This window comes from Bradysia coprophila, unplaced genomic scaffold (assembly GCF_014529535.1).
Source record: "Bradysia coprophila strain Holo2 unplaced genomic scaffold, BU_Bcop_v1 contig_235, whole genome shotgun sequence".
Classification (NCBI taxonomy): Eukaryota; Metazoa; Arthropoda; class Insecta; order Diptera; family Sciaridae; genus Bradysia; species Bradysia coprophila.
The window spans coordinates 902,192-909,282 of record NW_023503496.1 but is presented as its reverse complement, the minus strand read 5'-3'; positions in this window follow the sequence as shown (position 1 = coordinate 909,282).

The following is a 7,091-nucleotide window of genomic DNA, read 5'->3' as shown; positions in this document are numbered from 1 at the left end:
AGTCATGGAAAAGCTATTCTATGGGACGTAACAATATCTCTCTGAAGTATCGACCAACTCAAACCTACCAACTTCTGATTATAGTCCGGTCGTTGTGACGACAATTTTGGCAAAAAGTTATGATGTTTGACAAAAAAATTGGTAGGTTTAAACCTACCAACTTTTTAGTCGCGCTCGATAAGAAAGTTGGTATCTTTTTTGGTAGGTTTAAACATACCAACTTTTTACCAAAGCTACTAACTTTATGATCGAGCTCGACTGAAAAGTTGGTAGGTTTAAGCCTATCAAAGAAATATACCAACTTTGTCATCGAGCGCGATAAAAAGTTGGTAGGTTCAATCTCAACTCGATTTCTAACTTTCTTCACGCCGTAAAGGTGTTCTGTTGGTTTCTAGGGAACTCATACCTTTACGAAATGTAACGTAAAGAAGTTTAGTAATACCAATTTTCATTGCACATAAAAAGCATTTTAACACGCTGAGCGATCCGGCCCATTGAACCGGAGCGAAGCGGAGGGCCGCAATGCGAGCCGGGCGCCGGAACAGTGTTGGTAACTTAGGAGTTAATTTTTTTTCTCTCGCATCGTCTAATAATTAGTCTGTGTAATTTTTGTTATATTGTCTGGAGATATTGTAACTTCCGTTTATTGCGATCCGATCAGAAAGTTGGTAGGTTCTTTTGGTAGGTTCAAACCTACCAACTTCTTGTCAAACCTACCAACTTTTTTCTCAAAACTACTAACCTTTCGCCAAACCTACCAAGTTTTTAGTCTCGCTCGATCAGAAAGTTGGTAGGTTTTTGTTGGTAGGTTTTTGTTGGTAGGTTCAAACCTACCAACTTTTTGTCAAACCTACCAACTTTCTGTCAAATCTACCAACTTTTCTCATCGAGCGATACTAAAAAGTTTGTAGGCTTAAACCTACCAACAAAACCTACCAACTGAAAACTTGGTAAGTTGGGCAAAAAAATTGGTAGGTTTGACAAATAGTTGGTAGGTTTGGAAAAAAGTTGGTAGGTTTAAACCTACCAATTTTTTGTCGGAGGTTCAAATCTACCGACTTTGGAAAACTCGCAAAAATCTTCGTCACGACGACCGGACTATAAAAAAGTTGGTAGGTTTAAAGTTGGTCGATACTTCACTGAGATCGTAACAATTAGGGATACATTAGCGCCTTCATACATTAGAGCTCGTTCAGGAACGATTTTTTCTTCACTAAGTTTCGTTCAGCGATGACAGGTGTAACTGTGAGGTTAGATTTCTCACGATGTATAGAGTGTTATGATGAAAGAGAAGAAGATATTTTGACAAGTACCCCAAGGCAAGTTAAAATAAACTGGTCTTCTGTCCTCTCGCTCTCAACGTACCACGTTGAAAGAGAAGCAACTACTTTGACAAGTACCCCAAGGCAAGTTATAATAACTAGTCTTCGGTTTTCTCGCTCTGATCATAACAGTCTATTTTGGTCGTGAAATATGTTACCCAAATGTCATGAAACTTCGGTGAAGTGAATTTACAATGGATGTGTTGTGGTCTGCGGATATAAATCATTTCGATTTCTGTGGACCATTTGATGAATCGATATGCCAGCGTCGACAGTTCAAGAACAGAGAGTTTCCGATGTCAAATCGATCTGACACCGACCTAACAGAACATTTTCTGACTTTTCATTGCGTCGAATGAATTCTGAATAATGGATGAGTGATGTTCGTCATGGTCAAATAAATTTCTAAGAAACAAAATAGTTCTGTTGTCAGTTGTTTGTGGCACCTCCTTCCTCTTCATTTCGTATATAAGTTCCGTTCCCCTCCACTTTCGGTCTAGTAAGTTTGTCCGTTAAGGTAAGTTAAGGACGCAAGTGAGTATCACTGTAAAGTTATGGTCCTCCACATTCATAATAAATAATAATTTAGTCAAATAATTGCATTAGTGAGTTGGAGGTCACAGCCCTCGTCAAAGTTCACCTATGTTCCATCGATTCTGAGAAATTTTTGCCGATTACCACCAGCCAGGTATGGAAGATCAAAAAAATGTTAGACTGATTTTGGGGCCTAGGCACCAAGGCCTAACTAGGCATATATAAAGAAGTCCCGGAAAAAAATAGCGCCGATTTCGGTCAGTCGAAATTCAAAAGAATCCCTTTGTGGGAATGTAAACATAAACAGAAAATTAACTCGTAACTTTCACTAACGTATCTGAACTGCAAACGTCAGACAACTGTTAGTGTAAGATTAAACGAATCGTCAAATCTTCACTGAGTGAAGAAAAAATCGTTCCTGAACGAGCTCTTGAGGAATCTAGCAAGAAAAAACGGTCAATTGCGGATAAGGCGGAAAGATTTAAACATAATCATTACAAACATTTGAAAGAAAATTATTTGTTCACTCCGATGCTCAAAACAAACGAGGCATTGAAGACGTGTTTTGGTCCTATTTTTCATGAAGAAATTTTCGAAATTGTCAAATGAAGTTAGAACTTTTTCTATTCAAAATCGCGACTGCTGCATCTGTCAATGAAAACTAGGACCAAAACCAAAGCACTGTCAAGCACCGAAGCTGACTTTGACATCACTCAATTAGAAGGCCAAAAACCCACCTGTTGACTATTTTTTTAAATTTTTTGATAGCCATTGTATGAAAAAGAATAGCCTACTTTGATCGGTTCACCTCTATTTGAGTGACGTCAAAGTCAGCTTCGGTGCTAGACAGTGCGTTGACCAAAAAACGTTTTCAATGCCTCGTTTGTTTTGAGCATTAGCTTTCGAAACTTTAGGTTGTATGGGGCCAGAAACTATGAAATTTGTTCAAAAATTGGGATCAATCATGAAGGCTGCTTCAGGAAAACCACGTTCAACAGATTATTTATTACAGAAAATTTCAATTGCCATTCAAAGAGGGAACGCGGCATGCATTTTGGGAACATTAGGAGCTAATAGAGTAGATGACTTTTATTTATTGTAAAATTTATTTTTTGAAAAGATCGATTTTTTACTGGCTGCGCCACTGTGAGCAGTCTTTTTTTTCGCTTGTCAATAAACCTTAATAACGGACACTCTTTATGTTTATTCATGGATTTATCGACTGCTATGTTCTCGCACTTCACGTTTGTATAGTGGTTAGTGGATACATACATTTGTTTTGAATCTTCGCAATTTTGGAAATGAGAGAGATGCCCCATGTATAGCGTTTTCAGAGAAACAAAAAATTTAAAATGAGGGCGAACTCGATGTAGAATGTTTTCCGAGAAACTAACGCTTTTCGTAAAAGGAAAGTTTTCGATTTTTGGTCTAGTTCGCACCTTACTTTCTTAGAAAACACTCTGAGGGTATTTTATTTTGAAAGTGGACCAGGCTCTGGTGGAGCTATTTTTAGTCACTCTTTGTTTACATGCCCAGATAGCCCTTGGTTACAATAGTCTAAAACCGCAGTCGTTTAATTTTAATATTCTTTTATTAGCTAGTGACCAAAAGTCGAAAAAGGTTTTTTTTTGTCCGTGTTTTTCTGCCGCTACAGGTTATGGACATACATGTGTGATGGTTCATTGGATAGGTATTGTCCATGAGATACGGGCCAAGCACAGATATCTTACATGTCCTGTACCATTGTTCGAAAATATAACAAAAATAATGTTTCAGTTAAAGGCCGTAAATTTTCATGGACTTCAAAATTTGATATCTCGCACCGAGGGATTCTTTTGAAAAACAGTCTACCGAAATAGGATGCATTTTCCAGCGGAATTTCTTATATGTACCTAGAAAGGTATTCGGCCCTAGGCATGGACGATAATGATAATGATTATCGATAATTATCAATTATCGATAATCGATAATTATCGACTTTTTTATCGAAAATTATCAAAAAAATATCGATAACCGATAATTATTGATATTTTCATAATTATCAAGATATCGATAATTCGATATATCGATATTTTGGTCCGAAAATCCGATATTAATCGATATATTCCGATATATCATGAATTTTCAGATAAATATCAAAATATCGATGTTTTGATAATTATCGATATTTATTAAATTATCGATAACGATATGATTAATCGATTATCGATAATTTCTTTCGACTGATATTTTCGATAATTTTGAACGCCTCACATCCCTATTCGGCCCTAGAAGTCGAAACCACTTTCAAAAATATTCTTAGAAGCTTATGTGGCTAGCGTGAGGTGATCAAAAACTGAAAACATGCACTGTTCTTACAAAAACTTTTCCAGTTACTCGAGTCGTACAGGGTCGTGTGGGGTGTCATAAGAAAAGTTAATTGCATATATTTCCGGGGTAAGTAGGGTCTTATTGGGTTTAAAATTCAACCGCACTGAGATCTGTGCAGTTGAAGTTTTCAACCGAAAAAGACTGAAAACTTACACTTTTCTTACAGAAATTTCTCAAACGTACGTGATCGGGTGGGGTGTCATTAGAAAGGTAATTTTATGTTGTTTCAGAGCAAGTAGAATTTTACGGAAGTTTAACAGCATCTACTATGAAATGTAAGCGCTTAAACATTTCAACTTCTCATTGGCCCTGAAACAACATAAAATTACCTTTCTAATAACACTCCACACGATCATGTACGTTTCGTATAACTGAAGAAATTTCAGTAAGAACAGTGCAAGTTTTCGGTTGAAAACTTCAACTGCACATATTTCAGTGTGGATGAATTTTGAAATCAACAAGTCCTATTCGGCTCAACAGTACATGTGATTACCTTTCTAATGACACCCCACACGACCCTGTACGGCTCGTGTAACTGGAGAAATTTTTGTAAGAAAAGTTCAAGTTTTCGGTTTTTTGATCACCTTTGACCAGCCACATAAGCTTCGATTTTTTTTTTTGAAAGTGTTGTTCTTTCAGGGTCGAATACCTTTCTGGGCACAAGTGAAAAATTCCACTGGAAAATGCGTCCGATTTCGGCTGTTTTTCAAAAGAATCCTCACCTGGCGAATGTTTATGTTTAGATCAGTTGATGCGCAGACATCAAAAACAGCAAATAGTTTGTGTATTTTTCTAAAATAATATTTTGCTTGCCACTGAAGGACTTTGAACCCAAAAAATAATTGTCCTGAACCTTTCACTTCAATGCCAAGTGGGGTAACACTGTAAAGCAGGACCTACTTTTTGGAAACTAATTTCTTGAATTTCTTGAAATTTCTCGAATTTTCTCGAATTTCTTAAAATTTCTCGAATTCGAGAAATTCGAGAAACTTCAAGAAACTCGAGAAATTAGTTTCTTGAAATTTCTTGAATTTCTCGAAGTTTCCCGAATTTCTTGAATTTTCTGGAATTTCTTGAAATTTCTCGAATTCGAGAAATTCAAGAAACTTTGAGAAATTCAAGAAATATTTCTCGAAATTTCTTGAATTTCTCGAAGTTTCTTGAATTTCTCGATTTTCTCTAAAAGTTTCTAAAAAGTAGGCCCTGCGTAAAGGTAGGTTAAACCTCTTACTATCAGGACATCCACTGATCTAAACATAAACATTCCGGAAAAGCATGCGAGTAACCTTCTTTTTTTGGAGACATCATCCCAGCTGCAGCTGTGAATATAGTTTATCCTTCAGGGATTTCTTGTATAATTCTAAAGTTTTCAAAGTTTTTTTTCTTCAAAAGCCCTTCTGAACTTTTGGCATTATTGATGTTTTTCAGTTTATGTGGTTTCCTGTCTGGATTTTTGAGATTATTGAATTGTGAGAGTTGGTTTGTTTTCACACGACACTAGACTCAAATGGTAGGGCTGTGCTTGTGTTAATGCAATGAATTTCATTTTCTTCGAACGTGCCTCTGAAAACATCTGATATCATTTTAGATGACACATTCTGCACGCACGCACATGAACGCAAACATTTTATTTAAAAATAGTATATTTCAACATACCCCAATACACACAAGATGTGTGTGCACGCGCGGGCGAAGCCCAAGCGAAAACACACATCGAGTGTGTATTGGGGTATTTTGAAAGATATTTTTCTGTAATAGTGAGAGTGTGTTGGTGCTTTCCTTCCCAACCGTTACTTTCCTTCTCGACCGTTTACTTTCCCTACCGACCGATTCATATCATAGCTCACCAATACACTCTCACGTATACAGAAAATATATTTTTTTTAAAGTGTGTTACAAAGCACAGATGTGAATATGGTCAAAAACAACGCACTTCAAGCAAAAGGTTTTTTCCAGTGTTTAACAGTTGCACTGTCAAGTTTCAGAACCATATTTAAGTATGATTTCCACTCAACAAAAAGTACTCCGCATGAGAGCCGTGAGAGAGCGAGTTGACGAGTAAATAAAATAAAAATTGAAAAAATTCAATTTTGACTCTCACACAGGAAGTACTTTTTTGGTAAGTGGAAATCAAGGCTTAAAGTACCATTCATGTTTCAACTGCGTTGTTGAAAACCATAAATTTTCCGGAAAACTCGTTATGATTGCATACGTCAGTAAATCAGAGAACTTGTAATTAAATTGCTATTTTACTCTTTAATCTTGCGCCTAAATGTATGTAACAAATTAAATTAAAATTCTATTCACACTCGATGAAATTGTAAAGCACGGTGACGTAATTACTGCGTACTGATTAGATGTGAATATATACGGACCCAACGACAACAAATTCCGTTTTCTTAAATGAGGTCAGAACCTATCAGTAAATGAGAATTCTAACGGAAAACGAAACTGGCTGTCAATTGTTTGATCAGTTTTGCTAAACATTTCATCAAAATATAGGATGGGAAGTGGGTGAAAGCATGATATAATTGCGATGAAAGGTACAATGGATCATGGGGATCATGAGAGAAAGAGATAGAGAAATTCGTCATTTCAATCATAAGGCCACAGCATCCACCTATTTCATAGAAGATGATTTTTGTTACTTCCTTTGTGCAACAGAATTGGACTTGAAAATGGTAATCTAGTCTACTCTGGTTTCCTATCTAAGTTCTCTATGATCGACTGGCTCGGTGCAGTACTTTAAATTACAAAATGTAAATATCAAGTTTGCATTAAGTTTGAATCCACGCAACGCACTTCAAACATGAGTTGTACCAACGCACTTCAAGCAAAAGTGCTTCGATTGACACCTGCCAAATC